Here is a 24,774-nt window from a genome sequence, read left to right as displayed (position 1 = left end):
TTCAACAGACTTAACTTTGGTTCTGAGAGAATGTCTTCCAGAGTTTGTTCAAAATTTCGTTTTCTTTGACAATGAGTGTTTCTCCACGTCACTAGACGGGTGAAGTAACATTTCTGAAAACCATGTTACATTTATATTTGAGAGGCTCCATCTATCTTATTAGTTCTAAATATTCATAAATAAAACTCATGCCCTTAAATTTGTAAGAACTATCTTCTTAATTAGAATAGCTTAAACATAATTGTTAACAAATATAAAATATAAGAAAATTGCTTACAAGATAATCCACACATCATTATAAAACGTCTCTATATTTCTATCTGAAACATCCTAGTAGCCAAACATTGGTTGAGTTTTTGTCACTCTGTGTCAGCTAATAGCCATTTTTATATGATGGCACTAAAAAGGTTAAATATAAATGAAGCATCCCCTCCCATCCTTCTCCCCCTACCTACTACCAACAAAAAATGCTCACATCTTTGGAAAGCAGTTCTATTTGGAGTAGTTTATCCTAAGGAAATAATACAAAGGAAGGGAAAGATCTATATATCAAAGAGATTCCCTTAAGGGAAAAGTGGAAACAACTTAAATACCTAGCAGTGTGGGAATTGTTAATGAAGCTGGTTTTTCACCTAATAGCATCTTTTCAAGCTCAGCCTGTGCTAGTAGCAGTTCCAGCAAACCTGGGAGGCAATGGGTGCTCCAAATACATCTGACGAATGAGTGAATGATGTGTCCATTTGCTTTATAATTAGAAACCTTATGTCATGACTCATGAAAAGAAAAAAGAAATCAGTAGAGTAGGAGGAGGGAATAAGGCGGGGAGGAAGGAGAGGTACCAGGGAAGAAAATTGACCAAATTATATTATGTGCATGTGCAAATATGTCATAATGACTCTCACTATTATGTGTAGATATAATGCCCAACAAAAAAAGTTAAAGAGAAACAGTATGTAATTAAATGGCCTCGGATGAGGAATGGGAATGTAACTCAGTGGTAAAATCTTTGCATTGCATGCAGGATGCCCTGGGTTCAATCCCTGCAATTGGTGATGATGATGATGATGATGATGATGATGATGATGATGATATTTCCAATGCAAAGAGCAAAGCTTAGCAGAGAAAGTAAATATAGAAATGTATCTATAATTTGGTATTATGAAAAATATGTGGGCAGGTGGAAAAGAATCAAATATGAGTATATTTATCAAGATTATTTTCCTGCTTGTGAATATTCTGTCATATTGCTCTTTTGTAAAAAGAACTCAAAACAGAAGTGTACATGAGTGGCCAAGCCTCGGATGCTGTACCCACCCTGATGAACTCAGCCTGAGGCCAGTTCTTCCCCACTCAAGCCCTAAGCTTTGATTATGTACTGCCTGGCTCGCGTGGCATTTCCTCTATTCTCTCCCTCACTCTGATCTATCCTGCCTCTTCCAGTATTTGCAATAGCAAGAAAAAATCTTCTTGATAATCCTGGGTAGAGGTGATCTGTAAGTCACTGGCATAAAACTCATACTACGACTCTGATTTTCCAGGAAGAAAAAATGTATAACTTAACCTCCATCCTTGTGATGAAGCACATTCATTTCTGAATACAAGTCTGTATTGAAATTTTCCGAAGCCAAAGTAATGATTTTAATTAGATAAATGTTATAGAGTAATAGCTATTTATAGACTAAGACAATGAGGGACAAAAATCCTGAAAATATGTTAGAAGTTAGATAAATAATAAAAGTCCATGGGATGTACTTCAAACTTGGAGCAGACAAAGGAAAATAAGTATTTAATAATTGGCAAATGTTCCTAAAAAGAAAGCACTCGTGATTTTCCCCTTACCAAGAATATTATCCCAGAAAAGTGAATTAAGTTTATTCCATTGTCTTAAAGCATTCACAGATTAGCAAAGAGGTCATCATGATGTTAAAGGAGCACCTCTTTCTAGAATTGGAATGGGGCAGATGTTGTGAGTCTAAGCTAGATGAGGACATGTGGGGTGTGGCCTTATACCATGTTGCATTTTTAGCATTTCTTTATATGATTATATTTAGAAGAGAAGGTTTATAATATCAGGGACCAAGTATCCTCAGCACACAACATGTTGCCTAACATATTTTGAATTTTATCATACCTAAAACTCCACAGAGAATAAATCAAAGCCTTGTTTTTTGCAACTATATTGAAAACCCCTGCTTAAGATTGAACTATGACATACTATTCCATGTTAAGCCTAGGCAAAATTTTGCAAATGTTAAATAAAAAAGGTGAGACTTAGAAATACAATATGGTAGAGGTAATCTCAAAAATAGGTACTAAATGAAACATACAACATAAATGTCCTCAGAAAACTTTTTGACCTTAGTTTTGTTTTGTCCCATTTGTTTGGTAATAGCACAGATAAGCTACACGGTATTGTCCAAGTTCTTAGAGACGGTTGGAATTATGCAACTTTAGAGGTCAGAAGAATGTTAGCAGTAATCCAGTCCATACCATAATCAATAAAAGAGAAAAAAAAGGCTCATGGAGGTTAGATGTTCAAGGATCCAACTCTGTTACATCACATGGCAATCATAGAATGACTAAGATTAAAGCTTGTTTTTAAAAATTGACTATCAGGGGCTGGAGTTGTGGCTCAGTGGTAGAGTGCTTGCCTAGAATGTGTGAGGCACTGAGTTCAATTCTCAGCACCCCATATAAATAAATGAATAAAATAAAGGTCCATCAACATCTGAAAATTAAAAAAAAATTGACTATCAGCTGCACCAACTGCAATAATACATAGCAAAATGATATATTACATTAGGTATTAATGACTACAAAATCTAATAATCTATAAAATCATAGTCTTATGAATTCTTAAATTCAGTGATTTATCTCTGATTCTATTAACCTGTCTCTCACATCTCACCTTGGTCCACAGTCAGGAGCTTTATAACATTGTTCTGCCAACATTAAACATGATAAAGGTAGATAGCTGTTAGTCCAATTGTGGCCATAATTATAAAATCATTTTATAAAGAATGAATTTCCTGGTATTCTTCCCCTCAAAAACCCATTAAACTAAGAATCATCACATTTACTCATTCCACCCATGTTTCAAAATTTAACCTTTAAAATGACTGTTTTGATTTATGACATGCATCTTATAGTCTAATAGGTCTATTTTAATTCTTTCCTCCCCCGACAGAACTGACCACAGCTATAAACTAAACAGGCATGCTCACTAAGCTGTGTGCAGCCATGTAAAGATTCCTGCTATGGGAAGTTTTAGGCACAGCTGTGAGAAAGGCAAGTTTCGTTTAAATAAGTTTCATGAGTCTAAAACCACAAATTCCATTGAGATGATTCTTCAGCCCTTGGGTTTCATTTGGAATATCATGTTCACACAGTTTCAAAAGAAATAGCAAACACTAGAGATCTCACTGGTTTTCTAAGCCTTTTAGTGCCTATTTTGCTCCATCATCTGTGATTAATTCTACCTAAGAGAGTTTACCTAAAGGGCCATCTTCAAAACAATGTAGACCTTGTGGACAAATCATTCCATGCTGCCATATTTTTATGAAAAATTACATTGGAAGGAGTATGACATACACAGAGAAAAGCTAGGAGACTGGGTCTCCTAGGTGATTTTCCAAGTGCTGAGATGAGACTTAAAATTGAAACTCTGCAGTTGTTCTAGTGCAACCCCACAAACCATCCAAAGCATATTCTCCCACAGCCCTGCCTGATGGCTGAGCTTGAACTTTCTTTTCTACACACTCCACTTACCTTCCCCTGTCCTTTCTCCCTTCCCCTCATCTTCTCTCCACTCCCATTTCCTGCGCAAGAGCTCTCATGCAAGCTCTCTTTCATGATTATTATATACATAATACTTCTGAAAAGAAATACGCAACTTCTTTAAAAGTGGAAGAGATGCAGAAGGGAAATTAGGTGGACAGTGGTAAGATCATCTTTGATCATCTGGGAAAGCTAGAATGTGTGAAACAAATATGTTCCCAAATCAATTGCATCTGACCGTTCCCATTCCATAATCAAATCTATTACTCTCTTATACTGCATTTTGGTGTAAAGATGACCTGCTTATAAGTGTTTTTCTCACTATAATATTTTTAGATGTCCTCCAGTTCCTGTGTTTTAATTTTAAAAATATGAAAGTCTATAAGGTTTTTTTAATATGAGACATAGGCATGTAACTTTTTCTCCTGCATGATTAGTTGGTTGTCACACGACTTTCTAAATGATTTAGCCTTCCCATACAAATTTGAAATGATCTCTATAAAATAAACATACATACACATAAATTTTATTTATTTTTTATTCATTGTTTTAAATTTATATATGACAGCAAAATGCATTACGATTCATATTTCACATATAGAGCACACTTTTTCATACCTCTGGTTGTATACAAAGTATATTCACACCAATTCGTGTCTTCATACATGTACTTTGGACAATGATGACCATCATATCCACCATCATTTCTTTTTTTTATATGACAGCGGAATGTATTACAATTCTTATTACACATATAGAACACAATTTCTCATGTCTCTGGTTGTATACAAAGTATATTCACACCAATTCATGTCTTCATACCTGTACTTTAGATAATAATGATCATCACATTCCACCATCATTTCTAACCCCATGCTCCTCCCTTCCCCTCCAACCCCTCTGCCCTATCTAGAGTTCATCTATTCTTCCTATTCTCCCCCTCCCTACCCCACTATGGATTAGCCTCCTTATATCAGAGAAAACATTTGGCATTTGTTTTTTTGGGATTGGCTAACTTCAGTTAGCATTATTTTTTCCAACTCCATCAACTTACCGGCAAATGCCATGATTTTATTCTCTTTTACTGCTGAGTAATATTCTATTGTGTATATATGCCACATTTTTTTTATCCATTCATCTACTGAAAGGCATCCAGTTTGGTTCCATAGTTCAGCTATTGTGAATTGTGCTGCTATAAACAATGATGTGGCTGTGTCCCTGTAGTATGCTTTTTTAAGTCCTTTGGGTATAGATCAAGGAGAGGGATAGCTGGGTCAAATGGTGCACCACACATTTTAGCAATCTTTATTCTGTCCCATCTATATCTCCAATGCTACAACATATTGTCTTAATGTTATTATGCAGTTTATTAACATCACATATTACAAATACCTATTTTCAAAGCATAATTGATTCTTCTCATTGTGTATCCTCTCAGACTCTTGATAAAAATTTTCTCAAATTACCAACATAATCCCATTGAAAATTTGTTCAGAAATACCTTAAATTTATGTAATATTTTAATTGGAGCCAGAATCTTAATTTCACTAAAACTCCTCAACTAGAAACTTTGTCTTTTGTAGCACATAAATGATTTTCTAGATTTGAACTCTTTTTGGGGGGGGTAGAAAGATTCTATTTTTTTATTTATTGTTTTTAGTCACACATAACAGTAGGGAGTAGGGTGTATTTTGATATATTATACATACACAAAGTTCAACCTATTCAAATTTGGATTCCGTTATTGTGGTCATACATGACGTGGAGTTACACTGGTCGTGGATTCATCTACAAGCATAGGAAAGTTATGTTTGATTCATTCTATTGTCTTTCCCATGCCCACCCCCCCACCTTCCCTTCACAGTTAATTTCTATATTTTTATAATATAAGTGGAATGTATTTGTTTACTATATTTTATAGTTTGTTGTTGATGTTCTATAGGGAAAGCTATATAAATAATCTACTGTGGAGTAAAAATTATGTTCGGCATCAGAAATGGAAAATGGAAGAAGCAGAGCGGGGAGAGGAGAACGTGCTAATTCAAGGAGCACACAGATTAGGTCAGTGATGTCACCAACTGGGTTAGTAACAAAATCACAATGTTCCTGACAAGGCTCATGACAGAGTCTGGGTGGTGAGCTCTATTGATCATGGCTACCATCTCTGCCATCTATACAGGTTTTACTTCCTAAAATATTTGTGCTAAATCATCCCAAAGGTAAAACAGACTTATCTAGGGAGTTTTTTCTACAGAGGCTAATTACTTACCCAATATTACTTGATTGAATTACTATGAAACTACTGTGTGCCTGACATTTTGATGGGTAATGGGGATACAATGGATGAAAAAAATAGACATAATTGATGTATTCACATAATCAATAATGGACCTGGTTAGATGTAAAAGGCTTTTTTGAAGACAGTATTGCCAAGGCCTAAACAGGGGAATCTGAGTGGATTTATACACACATGCTAGTATTTATACACACACACACACACACACACACTGCTATAAGGAAAAATATCATAGGTGAGAAATACAATCATCTCACCTTCTTTTCAAGGGCCTGAACAACTACATAGTAGGCTGGTGTAGGTTAAAATACTCTCTCCTCTCTCAAAGAAATCCATGTCCTGATTCCTGGAACCTATACAATGTTACTTTACATGGTAAAGGGGACTTTGCAATGGGATTAAGTAAAGGATCTCAGCACTGAGAGATAATCTGAGACTATCTGTGTGATCCATATGTGGCCACTGGGGTTCTTATAAAATAGAGGTGGGAAGGTCAGAGCAAGGTGACATCAGAAGCAGAGGGGAGGAAGAAGTGGAGGTGCAAGAGTCAAATGCAGCAAGCCAGGGGCCAGGAGCCAATAAATGCAGGTGACACCTACAATTCTGAAAGGCAGGGAGGTGGACGCCCCTGAGAGCCTCCAGAAGGACCCCGCAGCACTAGTCCCTTTAAACTTCAGACTTCCAAAACAGAGGATGGCAAATTGGCATTGTCTTCAGCCATCAAATACATGGTAATTTGTTACGGCCGCAATAGGAAATGAAAAGAGCTGCTTCGCCTGCGTTTTTCATTATAACACTCACGGCTTTCTCTCAAGTAGTGACAGCAAACTCTCTAGCTGTTGTTGTCAAGACCTCCTAACCTGGCACACGCAAAGCAACAACCCCATAGGCACCACCCTATCCCTACCTTCCATGGCTTTCCCCACCCATCCCCAGGTCACGGCCATCCCCTGCTTAAAGCCCCACACTCTACCTTTATTTTCATCTGCCAATTTGAATCTTCCACATGAAGATGGTATCCAAAGAGTAGTTTTTTAAGTCAATATTCTGTTTGCAATTGTTTTGAAATAGTCAATCGTTCACTAAATTATAACTATATATAACTATATAAAAGTATATATATATATATATATATATATATGCTTTTGGCTTTTATTCATTCTGACAGGGCCTCCCAAATTTCTGATGTCATGGTGCAGAAAAAAAGTAGTAGAATTTGCCCCACACGTGAGTAAATGCATGAAGTTGTTTCTGACCCAGTCTCTGGCCACCCAGGACCTGTCCAAAGGTCTTAGAACCCATTCAGAACCTGGAAATTGGAAAACTCTTCCAGGTGTTTAACACCATTCCACACACTTACAATACAATCGCTAAACCATCTTCTTATATAGCTATGGTATTTCTGAAACCAAATAGATGTATTTTTTGGAGGAGAAAAACAGAATCCCTTTATACTTCCACAGAACCATTTTTTACAAAGCATTTTACATACTATTTCATTGAGTAATGCAAGAATTCTAAGAAAAGAAGATAGACATTTCTACTGCTATTTTATAAATAAAAAGGCAAATCAATTTCCAGAGGTAATACATGGAAGAACCTGGACTGGAAACAGCACTACTAAATACACGTTCATTTTTTTGTTTTTTGATTTCTGTTTTTGTTCTGCTTTCATCCCCACAATTTCTGAAGGCCCCTAAAGCTAATAATGATATTTCTAAAACTCAGATAAAAATGTAAGTTCATCCTTTAAGTTTCATGAAAAAAAAATTAAAACTTTGTATTCTATGATCCAGGTCTCTTTATTTTTTAAATTTTTCTTTTTTCCTTTATTCAAATTTTTCTTAATTTTCTATTTTAATTTTTAAAGCCATTAACTCACACCAGAAGTTGTAAAAAAATTCTATGTTTTATCGTATTTATTACTTCGAAGAAAGACCCAAGTGGCCTCACACTACTAAACATAAAAGTTTTAAGTCTTATAGTTAACTTGCTGAGGCAGCAGACCACAGCCCCATTGGGAAAGTGCTACAGGGATTTGAAGATAAGAGAACAACTCAGATAGAGAATCGTATGCATTATGAAAAACGCTTGGGGGTTTGCATGGCTGCAGGATGAGGAAGACATACACCTCTCTGCCCCCAGAAGCCCAAACAACTCAATTCTTGTATTCATATATCACCTATTGAAGTCAGCAAGTTCTTCCAAGAGCAATCGATACAACAACTGCATACTTGGAAGGGATAGTAGTTAGTTATCCATCTCTCCCTTTTTTCAGACTAAAAGTGAAGAAAAATGCAATGTATTCAAATTAGGGGCAATGGTAGGATAACCTACCTATGCCACAGGCAAACCTGCTTAAAATGACAGCAGTGTCATTGTGGGTCCCCTCAGGATCTGTGCAAATGATAAAAAAGAAAATAATTCCTATGTCTTCTCTATCTTTCTGCCACTTGATGGTTATCCATTTAGTAAGACCATTCCTTCCAGTGGTTCTTCAAGAAGCATGTGTGTGGGAAGGAGGCAAATTGTGTTTCAAAGATTAGAGAGTTCTGTTGTTGGACTTCTCCTTCATTCATTCCAAGGAGCGTGGTTGAAGCAGTTTTCTGTACCTCTTCTCTCTCATGCTAGTTTTTGTGATTGGTCACTTTTAAATGGAGATAGTTTGCTGGAGTAATAAATAGGACCAAGGAAAGCAAAATAGGGTTATCTCTGGAGAAGACCTCACTGGGCACATTACTAGCTAGCATTAAATCACAGGTACTCCTCTGTAAAACTGGGTGATAAAAATACCCAACAAAGAATTTCTGTGAGTCTTATAACACATTCAAAGTGCTCAGTGCAGTGTCTAGCTCATGTCCATCTCCTCAGTCAGAGTCTCTCTTAAAATTATTTTCAGAAAATATTTACATCTCTCTACATGTTCCAATCAGAACAATATGATAACATTGGTGGACTAATAATAATAATAATGATAATGATAATTATTATTATTATTATTATTTTATGCCCAGAGATTCTCTTACATTAAAATATATTTACATGTATATGCTGAGAATGGTGACACATGACTATAACTCCATTGACACAGGAGGCTGAGGCAGGAGGATCAAGAGCAGCCTCAGGAACTTAGAGAAACCCTGTCTCAAAATAAAATTAAATTAATATAAATATAAGGGTTGGGGGTATATGGCTTAATGATAGAGTGCCCCTAGGTTCAATTCACAGTACCACAAAAGTAAATAAATAAAATAAAACACACACACACACACACACACAAACAGTACTTCATTGCACAGTGACATTTTAGAATTTCCTTTTGAAAGTGATATCAATTAGCTAAAATATACGAATCAAAACAAGAACCTTGAGTTTTGATTCTTACCATGGAGCAAAATACATGTGTGTGTTTTCCTTGATTCAGTGGTGACGGGGATGAGTAAAATATCACCTGAGGCCAATACCTGAAGGTATTGGGACATGGAGATAATCATATTCTAATACACTATGTGCTTTTATTCCCTAGTTTCAGAGCTTAATATTTAATTCTTACAATAAGACAATGGAATTCAACATATCGACAAGAATTGTAGCCTCATTTCCACAGGATTTTTCATGAGCTAGATGGTGTATCTTATCAGTCCCCACAACACTTCAATGAAGCAGGGACTGTTATCACCCTTTCTCTGCACCTGGGAAGACATTACTTAATTCACCAGATGCCTGCCCATCAGGAAGCAGCAAAGACCAAGTTCACATCTGAGTCCAACTGTGAAGCTCGGATTCGTTAGGCTCTATGGCTACAGGTGTCTGTGTTCTCAAATATAAATTCAAATTTAAAGCCAAACAGGAAAGTCAACCAAAAGTTAGAAACACAACAGAACAAAAGATAGAGAATCAAATAACTATGCTGACCTCTCCCAAAACCTTCTCCCCAAGGCCAGAGTGCAGTCAGAGGAACACGGCTCTAACGCTAGCAGCCCTATGACCCTGTGTGGGTCATTCTGTCTCTTGGAGCTCAGGGTCCTTGTGAGCCCAATGAGAACAGTAACTCCTTTTTGCAGAACTGAGGTGAAGACCAGAGGTGAGCTGTGTTGAGCCTGGCATGGTGTAAGTGTTGGGTAAACATCAGCTGTTGTCATTAGCCACACAAGGCCTGGCTCAAAGAGCTCTTATATTTTCACCTACCCTGAATCTAAACATCCTTCTGGGGAATACTCCAGTATCTGGTATAATACCATCATATTCACAGACCTTTTACGTTTTGATAAGACACACAATTGTTCGTGAACATTATCTCTTTAGAGTAGCATCTTAATGATATCAAGATATAGTAATATTTATGAGTGTTATTCCAGTTAACACAATGGCCAACACCCTTATTTCTAACAGCATTTTGAAGAGGCAGTGTAACGGGGATGAGTAGGTGGGAACAACAAAGGCTCACAGAGCAAGACATAAAAGGGAAAAGGTGTTCTTCCAACCAGGAGGCAAAGTCCTCCCTCCTATTCCCGGCCACCATCAGGAAATCTGGGATGGGACTGAAGCAGGACAATTGCAACTGGATGTAACACAACAACCTTGAGCTGGAAGAAAGCAAAATGAAGAGGACAGTCAGAATGAGGAACAAAAAATGATCAATCAACCAAAAAACAAAAAAACAAAAAACAAAACACCTGCTTATAAACGAATAGCAGGAGCCAGTTGATATAAGCACATTTTTTAAATGTGATGAAATTTTTCCTCGAGGTCTTTTAACCTGGAAAGTGAATCTTCGATGAGGAACCATGTTGCTTGGGACCCAGGACACCTTCACAGGTGCTCACTAATACAGGGCCAAAATTGAACAGTGACCATATTTTAGCACCGAAGACCAGATTTATTCTGCAGCATCATTGAAACAAATGCCACGTGTCCTCAAAATCAACCAGCTTCATTCATTCCTCATCCCCATTCATTCCTAGTAATTAAAGCACAAAGCTGACTTGTAAAGGTGGTATATCAATCTGTGTGTGAATATACATACCCATATATTTGTGAATTTACTAATGCCAAATCAAATAAACCCTTTAGAAACTATCTGTCACCTTAAGGTAATCACATAAGAATATCTAAAACCACTAGACTGTATGAATAATCATCCTAATAAAGTAATTCCTTTAAAAAACTGGCAAACCAACTATAGCTCTATTCTCCGAGATTTTAGGAAATGAACACGCCATCTTTTTCCCACAGCAAGAATACAAGGCATGTAAAAGTCATGTATAGGTTATTTATATTAAAACCTTTGAGTGCTCTCTTGTTTATTTTTGAAATCTTAATTTCTTACAAATGTTTCCAGTAAGTTTCCTCAGGCTGCCATTAGAGGGCATGAAAGAATAATGCGCAGACCAAAATCAGACAGTCCCAGAAGCAGCCTTGAAGGAAAGAGCTACCCTTTATTTTTGGTTTCAAAACAAGAGTTTACAAAACAAATTAATAGTAGAAATAATTTTTATGTAAGAATTTTGGATGGAAGGATATCTATACACAAACTAAGGTGCTACTGGTTATTTTGTGTGTAAAAGAAGCAAATCACAAAAGTTTCAGGAGGTATATTTTGACAATCTCAAAGTCAGTTATCTGGTAACAGTTTCTAGGGCACCTCAAGAAAAAAATAGAAAACAGAAAGAAAACTAAAATAAAGAAAACACAAAAAAAAGAATAGGTGGGATCAGAGGAAGAGAAATACAGACAGAATGAGAGAAATAAAATCTCATCTCATCTCAAATGTTGACTCATGGAGGAAAAAAAAAAGGATGAAAGAAAAAAAATAATCCAGAGATACATCTTTCTTTGAGAAGCCCAGGATCAGATTGGGGACTTCTACAAGTACCCTAATCTGGCCAGTCCTTCTCTGGTCTCCCTAACACCACTTGTTTCTTACCTAGGGTCAATGACAACAAAAATTCAGCCAAAGGAAGAATAGATTTCAAACACAGGAAAATAATCTGAATCTTCCTGTTCTTTAAATCACTAGATATTTAAAGGGATTTTAAGCATACATTCTGTTCTTAAATGCCATCTTCAAAACTTGCAAAATAAATGAACCCACATCCAATTAGGAGCATAATTTTTCTCCTGAAATAAATGTTAATGAGCTGGTACCAACCTAGTCAGTCTGTTTTTAACCTGTAGGGGAAAAAATACAGCTTATATTTTAGGCCGACATAAAACCCTCTCTTATATAAGATGCCCCCTCTGTAGCAATCACTCTTTCCTTTATTGAATTCCAGGATAAATTTACGATATCAATCCCTTTCTTTAATTTACAAAACAGTAAAATCCCAAGATCGCCTTCAAACAGAAGGAACACAGCCTCAATATGTTTCTATCATGCTACGAAGACTGTTAAGACTCCCTATAGGGCACTTTGACTTAAATCCTATAAATTTCCTGCTTAAATTTTCAAACAGGAGCAACCAGGGATACATACAAGAACATAAACCCACCTTTCAGTGATGGTTCTGTGCTAGTCTGTATTGCTGAAGGGTAGAAGAGAAGCCATAAAAGGACTGGAATTATAGTGAACAGGATCTCAGATGCCACACTGTATTTGTAAACACAGAACTCTGTAAAGTGCACAGAGACAGATGGGGGAAATATTTTCCAATATCTGGGATGGGAGGAAGGTACTTAGCAAGCCATCTACCCCATAGGAGGCATATGACTGACCAGCGACTTATCTGATGAAGTTCACCAGATAGAAATGAAAAGGTAGCATACACATATGCTAGCTACATATCTCATTGCTTATTTTAATTATTTTATTTTTCATCTCCTACTTCATTTATTATGTGGGCAAAGATTACATGGAGGTTAAAAATAATAAATTTTGCTATTTGAGTCATCCTTGTTGGTACTTTCTGTGTTTAAGAAATAAAGAAAACAGGGATAAAGTACCAAGGAGAAGTTGGGAGTTTTCTTTATCTGGTTTGGGGAAAAAAAAAATAATCGATCTCTTATTTAAAGAAGATGTTGTATTTTAGCATCAGAAACTGTCATAGAAAAAGTCCTTGATACTTATTTGGGGTATTGAGAAAAGCCGCAACAGACAAGAAAATTATCTTTGGTTCTGTAATTTGTAACTATGCTTGTTTGTTCACTTTAACATTTTTTAAGCATCCTTTATGTACCAGAAACCATCATAGGCTCTGGGAATGCAGCAATAAATATAAGATGATTAAGAACTCAGTCCCCCATGATACTGACCTTCTTTGGGAATCATAAGAACAGAATGACTGATACTGGGGATATGAAAGGAGGCTAGCATACAGTAAAAATCCAAAAGCTTCTGCTTCACAGTAAAAAAAAAATATTTCTAGAAACATAAAAAAAGAAACATAATAATTGTACAGTCTCATGAGGGTGTGGGGAGAGGTCTAAAGTTAGTAGTGTGTGCTGCCTCGATTTCTAAACACAGAAGGATCTCAAATAGCCTGACCTCATGTTCTGTCTCCATTCTGCTCCTGCAGATTAGATCTTCTAGGTGAATAACCATCCTTATCGAGTGGAACAAAAGCAGCTTCTTTTGTACCAGAGTCACAGGTTTCAGTTCCCAGTAGCCTACAGAATTATTTAAAGTAGCTAATCATACCCCCCAGAGGAAAGGGGGCGGGAGGTGGGGCTGCACCTCTTAATATCACAAAGCCCGCCTACCACTGCCCTGAAGTGTTCCCACTGCCCAGTTGCAATCTCCCAGGTGGCCAAGAATGGTACATAACATCCTGCTCCCCAAGGCTGTGAGTATATGTGACTGGCAAGCTGCTGTCAATCTCCTCTGTCCATTACTGAGTGCTGTGTGTTCAGCCAGTCCTACAGACCTAGAGTGGGAGTCCTTCCGTCACCCACGTGGGGACCAAGAGGCAGTCAAACAAAGAGTTCTTCATCTCCAACCCCAAATCCCACCGTGATGGGTGCATTTTCATGGACACAATGCTGGCTCTAGATTCAAAACCCAGGGCAAATCGTTTCAGCTTTCTTGAGCCTGCTCAGCTTCCTGAATCAATAAAATGAAGACCATCTTCATACTTACACAGAAATATATTTCATTTAGAATAATTTTTGAAAAGTTCCCAGGCACATCGTAGTTACCCAAAGCCTGCCTGTGTTACACTGTGCCTTTAGCAAGGAGTCCATAGCTCTTCCTGAAGAACTCTTCTCCCATAGCCCTTGCCCCTCAAATAGCTGCCCGTGACTGTGTATTTTTACCTCTCCCCACAATTTTTTTTTCTTCCAATCTAAAACCTTCCTAGCTTTTTGCCAGTTTGAAGTATTTTTACGACTACAGTAACACCTATAACACCATGGCACACATTTAATGCTTCAAACTCACTAACTTCTGTTGTTTGGGTGTTTCGTCTGGTTTTTACCTTTCTGTGCACTCATGTCACCACCTTCCAGCCCAGAGTGTGTTCCATAACAGCAGAGTCTATAGCTTTGATGTATCGCTTTATGTTTCCAGAACCTTGTAAATAAGTAAATACTCTATAAATGTCCATAAAATCACTAAGTATGGGCCCTGCTTTTCTGTAGCCTTTTGCTTAATCTGGAGTAAAACTGCTGATGAAAAACTCTTTTGATTTTGCATTCATCATCGTAGAGGCTAAGTACTACAGTAAGGGCATAACTCATAGAAGAAACACTTAAGCAGATTCAAGAGCTTTGACATGCAATTCAAATGATCAGGAGCTGCTTTTTATTACTGTAAGATGAAATTTTGCAGGATCTGAATTTGAACAGAAAATTTAATTTTTTAAAAATGGGCAGAAAAACACTTTCAGAACCATCATTTACTTTCTGCACGCAGGTTCTCAACCATCAAAGCTTCGCTTTTTCCCAGCATTAAAAAGCATGAAGCATTCCAGCCTGGCCAGGCGCAGCACAGCCCTACAGCAGTGATCGACCCTTGAGACTGCTGATTGACTGGATGGATTAAACAGATTCTAAAATGCCTCCAATGCTATCAATTAAAAAAATTAAATCCTAGCAATGATAGATACACTCTCGATTATTCAGAATCCCTGATAAAATCTGCCCTTTAAAATGTATTCGACAGAATAAAATGTCCAACCTCTCTTCCAAATTGCATACCTATTTATAAACACTCCTGTATGAACCCATTTTAGTGTTTTAGGTATTAGATACATCTAAGCTGCTATACAATGCAATCGGCTGTTGCGTGAGCTTATTTTAGCCAAATGTGATAATGCTTTATATATTTGAATTTTAATGCTTTCAGAGAGGGCAACTACTCTCACATCTCCTGAGACCTGATGTCCACTGTCTTTCCCCTGGCTTGTCTCTTGCCTGTGTGGACAGCAATCTACCACAGGGTTTTGAGTCTGCAGAAACACCTCTCTGAGGCTGTAGGGTACTAGAAAAATAGCAGTAAAAGGGAAAGTCACAAGTCCTGGGTGCAAGTCATGCCTCTAACTATGTGAGCTTGTGCAACTCACCTCATTGCTCTGGATCTCAATTATGTCACCTGGGAAATAGGAAGTTGGGCTAATCGCTTACCACACTTAGAATAATATAAACTCACTCTAGATTACATAATATTTATTTGTGATAACTAGAACCTGTTTTATACTAAAATCCAAAAGATGAAAGAAAATGAACTTTTCCACCCTCAATCATCACTTTCATTATATTTTTTCCCATATTTTTTAGTGGTGCATTACCATTATACATAACTATGGGATTTGATGTTACATATTTGTACTTACACATTTTATAACAATGGAATTTGGACAATATCATTCCCCAGTATGTTCCCTCTCCCTTCCCTCCTCCCACCCCCTGGTTCCCTTCCTCTCCTCTTCTACTACATCCTCTTTATGTCCCCTCCCTCACTATTCTGTTCCTTTTTCCTCTCTAGCCTCCATATGAGAAAGACAACATGTGACCTTTGACTTTCTGAGTTTATATGTCTACCTGGTAAGTGTCTACACACTACAGTTATTGTATATCCCCAAAGGATTCCTATTAAATTTTATCCATCCAAAATCCTTCAACAAAAGCTTTTAAATCAATTGTGATATTTTTAAATTCCTGTAAATGCATATTATAACATCCTGTTATATCCTATAAATATAAAGGATGTATGATTACTCTTTGTCAATTATAATTAAAAATAATTTTAATCATTCATTCATCATTTAGCCCTAAATTTTCTTTTATAGTAATGAAATGCTAGAGTGTTCTTAAAAGAAAATATGAAGTAAACAATGTGTGAAGTTTTAATATTATGGAAGAGCTTCTTTTTTGAAATCACAATATTATTCGAATAACAATAGCATAGAGTTTGTGGTATGATTTATTTTTCCTTACAGCAATGTTTTAAGTGAGAATAAAAGTATTTGAATTGTGTTAAGCTTATGGTGAGATTTCAAAGAACAGGTCAGAGTCCTGGTGACATCCTTAGTGCCAATCTGTAGAGAACTGTCTGTCCTGTTGGTGTGCAGCCAATCCCAGGTCACCATTATCAAGGGCATTTCTGGAAGGTGGCTGAGTCATGGGTAGAGACAAGCCCCAGAAACCCTCAAAAGATCCAAGCTTGCTCTACATTTCTACCTGCTCTCTGAGGCACTGTTATGGCTTAGAAATGAGATGTTCCCCAAAAGCTCCTGTGCAAGACAAGGCAAGAAAGTTTACAGGTAAAATGATTGAGTTACAAGAAATTTAACCTAATTGATGCTTTAATTCATTTTCTTAATCCACTCATCTATTGATAGGAATTAACTGAGGATAACTATAAGCAGGTAGGGTGTGGCTAGAGCTTGTCTATCAACCAGGCTGTGCACTGGGGGTTTATATTTGGTCCTTGATGAGCTGATCTCTCTCTGCTTCCTGTTTGCCTTGTGCTGAACAAGTTTTCTCCTTCACGCCCTCCCGCCAGGTTGTTCTACCTAACTCAGGCCCAGAGCTGTGGAGTCAGCCATCTAGGACTGAGACTTCAGAAACCAGGAGACGCAAATAAATTTTTGTTAGAGTCTGTAAACAAGTCAGGATGGCGTCTGGCAAATGTTAGAGTCTGTAAACAAGTCTGGATGGCGCCTGGCATTTTGCCAGAGGGAGTGGTTTGTGAAGTAACACCAGCGAGCCATTAAGTGTGGAGATTCCTTATTGGTTGACTGCTGTATCCAGTTTATGTTAATTAGATAAGCTGTGTGGAATGTATATATACCGCTCCTGTCCTACAATAAATGGCTCCCACTCCTGCTGTATCAATCTACACAAGTTGCTCGTCACCCCCACGCCCGTTAGTTTGCTGCAGCCGGACTGCGGCAAATTTTACCTCCTCTATGTTGCTCTGGTCAGGACATTTGGTCACAGCGGTGAAAAAAATGACTGAAACAGGCACTTTCTTATTTTTTGAAGCACACTTCTACAGTAATTTCAGGTATAACTCCAGTCACTCACTACTAGATACAATACATTTAAAATTTTAGGATTTAAGTCATTTTATACCCCTAAGTTAAAAACTTAACCAAGGTTCTAAGAAGAGCTTCAAGATATATCTACATTAAAAGGTGTGATCTTTTGACAACTTCAAATATAATTTTAATTTAAATTCAGAATGGAAATTTCAACATAAAAAATACTGAAGATATACAGTGTATAATATCAATCAGTCATTCCAAAATTATGAAACTATTCTTAATTAAGTTTTTGTGATGAAAAACAGTATCTGTATCAGAAAACTGAAATAATTCATTACTTATAGAGAGGACAGTAACAATAGCTGCGTAGATCATTTATGATAGATGAACTTTTAGACAATTGCAATACCAAATGTAAAGATTCTGATACTTATCATCTTTCTCATTATTTTATGAATAAGGATATATGTATGTATGTATATGTATATATATATATATATATAAAGTCATGTCAAAGTATTAAGAAAAATATTTTGAATTTCAAATATTTAGAAATGTCTGCCATAACAGTGGAAAAAACAATGTTTTTCTATATTACATATCAACTAATAAAAATTCTTCTTTCCTAAATAAAACCAACAAATTGTGCTATAACAAAGGAATTTATTTTTACACTTAAAACCATTTGATTTGTCTACATGTTTAACACCGATTATATTGACAAAATTCACTTTAAATAAATTTATTTGGCTATCTGGGATTCACTATACAACAGGCACCAATTTGTTTGGGAAGTAACCCCAAACTGATGACATTCTAAAGGAAATGCTTATCCCAGGCTTAGAGAAAAACCCCTGGAATCAACACATCAAAGGAAGTAAAGAATGAAGGGACCCAGGAAGTAGGTGCTACTGGAAGAATGGCAAAGTCAGCCTACAGTGAAAATATAAAATAACCCTGAGGGTAAACATTGTAGGACAAACCACATTCATTTTTTTTCTTTCTTTTATCAGTTATACAGAATATCAGGGTTCATTTTGACCAATTTATTTAAGAATGGAATATAATTTTCTCCAATTCAGTCCCCAATACTTCCTATTTCCCTCCTCCCTCCCTCCCCCTGTTTTTTTTTTTTCCCCATTACTCTGGAGGTCTTTCATATATATATTTAATTAGCACTTTATAGATGTACATAAAGGTAAAATTCACGGTGGTATATTCGTATATGTACAAAGATTTGGTCAATTTAATTCCACTGTTGCTTCCTTTTCTGAGCCTCTCCTCCCTCCCTCTCAATCCCCTTCCTCTCTTCCACTGATCTCCTTTCTATTTTCATGGGCTTCCTCCTTACACACTTTTTTTTTTCTTTCTTATTTTCGTCTAACTTCTGCATAGGAGAGAAAACATTCAACCCTTGACTTTTTCAGTCTGGCTTATTTCACTTAGTACAATGTTCTCCAGTTCTATTCATTAATGAGCAAACGCCATAATTTTATTCTTCTTAATAGACGAGTAAAACTCCACTGTGTATACATACTGCATTTTCTTAATTTATTCATTTATTGATGGGTATCTAGTCTGGTTCCATAAACTGTGAATTATGGTGCTATAAACACTGATGTGGCTGTATCAGTATAGTTTGTTAATTTTAGTTCTTTTGATAAAGGCAAAGGAGTGGGATAGCTGGGTCATATGGTGGTTCCACTCCTAGTTTTGTGAGGAATCTCCATATAGCTTCCCAGAATGGTTGTATTAATTTGCAGTCCCACCAACAGTGTTTGAGTGTACCTTTTCTCCCACAACCTTGACAGCAATTACTGTTATTTGTATTCTTGTTAATTGCTATTCTAACTGGACCAAGATTAAATCCCAGTCAAGCTACATGTTGTTTTTTCCTACAACAATCATAGCTAGTAACATACCTCAGATATCATTATGCCTGGGTTCTTCTCCAAAAAAAACACATATCAAGGGCAAAAGTGATTATAGGTTATTATAATTTTATCCTACCTTGTGAGTGGAGAAAAAGGATTCCCAATATAGAAGTAAAGAATGAAATATGGTATAAAAGAGGATATAAAAAATGTCTCATTCAGAATCTGAATGGGAAATACAAATATGAACTCAAATGCAGAACTACAGAATGTCTGTTTGTAGGTATAAGAGAGCCTTCCTACCTCTTTCAATTAAAGCAGCCTAGAGACAATGAGAACCAAGTTTACTTAGAGTCCAGACAATGGTCATTTTTAAGCGATCAAATTGAAGAGATCCCCACTGCTAATGATAAAACATCATGAGCTTCAAAAACAATAACACTTTTAATTAAAATAAAAATGTTTTAATCTGTGATACAATAATGTAAAAAAATGAACACTAATAAGTCATCTCTCAAAAGCCATAGGGAATCACCCTTGACTAGTAACAAATGGGAAAGAATGGAGGCTTAGTCTGACTTTCTCGGATGACCTGCTCCTCTGGGTAACAAAATAGGTAAGGGGAGGAATCTACTTTATCCCCTTGATATTCAAAAAGAAATGACAGAACTAGAAAGTCATCATTTGCATTTCCCAATAAATTAATAGACTTAAGCACTGAACATCAATAGCAGCTAACATCAAAACATCAAAAGGGAGATAGAGAGAGGGAGAATGGGAGAGGGAGAAGCAGCATCAAATGCCTGTGTGTTGAAAGAAAACACAAAAGTGATCACATCAATCTGATCAGGCTTCTGGATCAAGAAAATCTGGAAAACAAAAAATTTAGTTGAATTATAGTCTAGGGTCCCTCACCCCCCAGCTTCTCCAACAAGTAAATTGGCAAGAAAGAAAATGAAGAATTGGGAAGCCAGTAGATTAAAATAGATATAAAGTATTTAATTTCTTAATTGGTCAAGATTAAACTTGGATGCACACCTGAGTATTAAGACCATAAGGATGCAAACACAGTGGATACTTTCAGTAGAGGAAACCTGGTGTAACAGGCAGTAGGCAGCTGAGGAATTTCTCTGGCAGGAGGCCACCTTCTGTTTCTTGATCTGGATGGTAGTTAAAAAGACACAGGCTTTAAAGTGATCTATAAAGCACATTTGTACAGCTTTTCTGTGTTAGTGCTTTATTTACAATAAGTCATCTAAATAAGTAACATTACATTCAAATGTTTTGGGTCTTAAGTAATGTTTTGATGGAACAATTTCAAAGTAATTTCATAATGTAATGATATGATACTAAAAAAATTGAGCAAACAAAAAAATTTTACTTATCTTAGAAGAAGAAAATAATCCATCATAATATAACACAGAAAATAAAGTCCCAAATACTTATCTGCCCTTTCAAGTAATCATAGAGCTTACGTATGACACAAAGTACTAACCACACAATCAGTGCTGCTCTCAAGACTGGTTAGTTAAAAGCATTTAACCAGAATGTTCTGCTCATTGCCTACTTGGGGATATTTTTGTACTACATGAGTCAGTTAATGCTTTTTATTACTGACTGAACTAAATGATCAGTCTGTAGATTTTAGACTGTTTTTTAAAAAAATCTCAACAGTTTTATATGGATTAAGAAGAAAGGGGGCTGAGGGTGTAGCTCAGTGGCAAAGCACATGTCTATCATGCAGAAGACCCTGAATTTAACCCATAACACAGAGGAATGAAGAAAGAAAGAAGGGAGGGAAGAGTGAGGATTTTAGCAATTAGAAAATGAGGTATATAGATTAATATATATGAAGCTTCTTTGCTTGAGTTAAATGTATTTTCTTAAAGTGTATACCAGAGTATAAGTAAAATAAAGGCTAAAAATATCTTCCAAACTAATCACTAATCACTGGGAATCAGACAGTCGTAGACAATTGCATTGTTTTTTGTTGGTATAAATACTGGTTTTTTTAAAAGAAGTTTTAAAAATGACATTCTTTAATGTAGCACTGTTGTACTCATAGTTTTTAAAATATTTTAGGTTACTTATTTATTCATGAAAATGAATATCATATTGTTCAAGTTTAACAAATGCTAATACCTGCAACAAAATTACATATTGTATTTCTAGGCTTTTCAAAGAAACTAGATATCATTTTTCTGAACTTGTCTTCACAAGAAATCTAGTTATTCAAAGTTTTCTATTGATATGAACTAAAAAAGTGAAGTGTTTCATTTTCAAAGCACAACCTTGGCAACATTTGGCAAGCATACCTAGAGATAAATCAAATGGGCAACTTTTAAGTTTTGCAGACTTTTCTAGCAAAGGCACTCAGTAGAGGAAAATTTAAAATATACAAAAAAGAAGAAGCTTGTTTTAAATGAATTAGTTATATGAGATTTATTAAATTAGATATTGTTGGTTTCCTTTGGATCCCAAATGGTATATACATGTATGTGTGTGTATGTGTGTGTGTGTGTGTTTGTGTGTTTGTGTGAGTGCACATGCACCAATATGGTGTTGATGGCTTCTCCCAATGCACTCTCACCAGGGAATGGAAAGAGATCAAAAGACATGTAGTAATTATTGAGGTGTGGATGTGGACAAAGAGGAAGTGTCACATCCTCTGACATCTGTGCTTTGAAGAGAGAAACTTAACCTTTAGAGATATTTGTAGACTTGTCAACAAAATAAATAAAACCATTCAGGTAAATGGATAAGATCCATATGGAAAAGGTTTGATGTTTCTTAATTATGGTCACTATATTAAAAATTATGATTTTACAGCAGGATTACAAGCCATTATTTTAAAGCATTAATTTAATAGAAAAATATCTTTAATAATCAGGTTACTCAATCAGTTGGGAAATGCTATGGAGTCAGAGAGTTGCAGGGACCACTATAGCCTCTGGAGTAAAGAAGAAATGTGAAAAAATTCTCATGCTGGAATAGATGGCCAACTCGGAGTCTGGCACTAAGAGTGTCATCTAACACTTCTCACTCCGTGCGTGATGCCGGTTAACCCCATCACTGTGACTGTGGACACACAGGTTCCATCCGAGGGTCCCAGGAGCACTCTGACTCCCAGTAGCTGGACTTGTGCCTGTGCTTTGGCACTGTTCTATCTTGGTCCACTCTCAGACCCTCGTTGGTGGAGTTTCCCACCAACTGAAGACAAGAGGTGGCAGCTCACTGGGGGGTGACTAAGGATAATGTGTGTTGCCCCCTGTCCTACCATTAAGTATCATCCTTCAAGAGAACCCAGGTGATTTGACCTCTCTTCTTCCAACATAAAAACTGACACATTCAGAATACTCTAAAATTAGTTAACCAAAAAGGTATGTTCCATTGTAAAATGGCCATAATGAACCTTCCCTTGGTTCTCTCATAAATCCAGTCAAAATGCAGTGAACAAAAATCTACTTTGTAACTTCCACTGAACACAATTATAAATCTGAACAGAATACATGGGAATAACTATATCAGGACTTTCAAATTGCTACCAGGCACCTTAGTGAAGAACAAACTTAGAAGGACCTGCAAATGAACAATGAATGTACCTCGTTTTCCCCTTCTGAGATCCACCAGTTTTAATCCAACATAAAATGAAAGTGACCATTGACCCAGAAACAGGGAGCTGAAAGAAACTCTTTCATTCTGTTGTAAGGGGTGGGAGGAGTCTCTCAATTCTCAGAGAAGTTAAAAATCACCTCATATTCTCCTTTGGTTTTCATCGTGTCCCCTTTCTTTTGCTCCTAGGAAGTGGGGATGACGACAAGGGTGTAAATGAGGCTATCTCTGCTTCGATCTGCACCGGAGATGGAGGGAAATGTCCCCCATCATCTGAGAAATGGCAGCAGGCAAAGTTCCTTTTTTTTTTTGTTCTCTGTTTTTCCAAGACATGGGCAGAGTCATGGAAAGTGTCCAGCAGAGCAAGGTATATAAAGAACCAATTTTCCAAAGAGAGGACCAAAAGGAGAAACCCCAGAGAGCTACAGTGAAAGGAGATTGTTGGGGAGCCAGGGAAAAGGGAGCACAGGGGAAAGGAATCCAGAAGTTCTTTATGAACTGGTGTACACCTGTGGATCTCACGCTAAAGACCTTGAGAACTGAACCAACATGTACGCCATAGCCCAGGCAGGAGACTCACCAGTGTGACACATAGTAAAGACAAATCCAAATAACACTGCAAATTCCTTAAAAACAGGATATATAATGAATCCCAAATTCACAGAACCTGGGTGGAAATCATGCCCAAACTGAACTAAGTCAATCACCAGAAAAAAAAATGGCATTTTATGAAGAATGGAAACAAGATCTAATATCTGTCAACATGATATTTAAAATTTCTAGGATAAAATAGAAAATATTTGGCATGGAATGAACAAGAAAATATTCAACTTGCTTAATAAAAGTCACTTAACAAACACCAGCACAGAAAAGACATGGTCATAGAATAAGAACTTTTAAATCAACTATGGTGTCAATACTCTTTAAGAAGTGAGGGTTCAGCAGGCATGATGGTATGCATCTGCAGCCCAGCTACTTGGGAGGCTGAGGCAGGAGGATCACCTGAGTTTAGGAATTCAAAGCTAGCCTGAGCAACATAGCAAGATCTTGTCTCAAAAGAAAGTTGGGAGATAGAAAAAGTGAGGATGAGGGTGAGTACTCTTGAAGCAAATGAAAAGAAAGTCTGAGAAGAGAAATAGAAGAAACAAAGAGAAATTTTAAAACTGAAAAGTATAATTACATGTTGAGCCTTAATGGGCTCAATAATTACACACAGGAGTAACAGAGGAAAGAGGGTATGAACTTTGAAAACAGATCAGTAAGAAGCATTCAGTTTGAACAAGAAAGAAAAAGATTGGAAAAAAGAAGGACTCACAGTCTGTGAGACTTTTCCCAAGAATAAAACATTTGTGGGGGGATCCAACATGGCGGCCGGCAAGGAAGCAGCACTTTCAGTATCTCCACATTAATCGGATCAGAAACACCCATTAAAACAGCTACATTCTACCTACTGAGGAAATTCTAGCAAAATTCCGCTGAAAGGAGACCTGCCAGGAATTAGTAAGTTTATTAGAGGTGACAGTTTGTCCCCGACAAGTGAATCTTGGCTGGCCACACGGGCGCAGAGGTCCAATCCTGCAGCCACCGCCCGACCAGCTCTGCAAGCGGCCCCCGGCGGCCCAGCACGGCAGGGCGAGAAGGGTCCCTGCCCGGCCTGGCAGACAGTCCCCGCCATCCCGGCTCTCCTGACTGCCCCGCTCGCTCTGCGATCGGCCACCCCACCCGCCGGGCTCTTAGCCATGAGGCCGCCGCCTGCCCGGTTTCTACAAGTGGCCCCCGGCGGCCGGGCACG

This window comes from Marmota marmota, unplaced genomic scaffold (genome assembly GCF_001458135.2).
Source record: "Marmota marmota marmota unplaced genomic scaffold, marMar, whole genome shotgun sequence".
Lineage (NCBI taxonomy): Eukaryota > Metazoa > Chordata > Mammalia > Rodentia > Sciuridae > Marmota > Marmota marmota.
Note: the sequence above shows the minus strand (reverse complement) of the source record.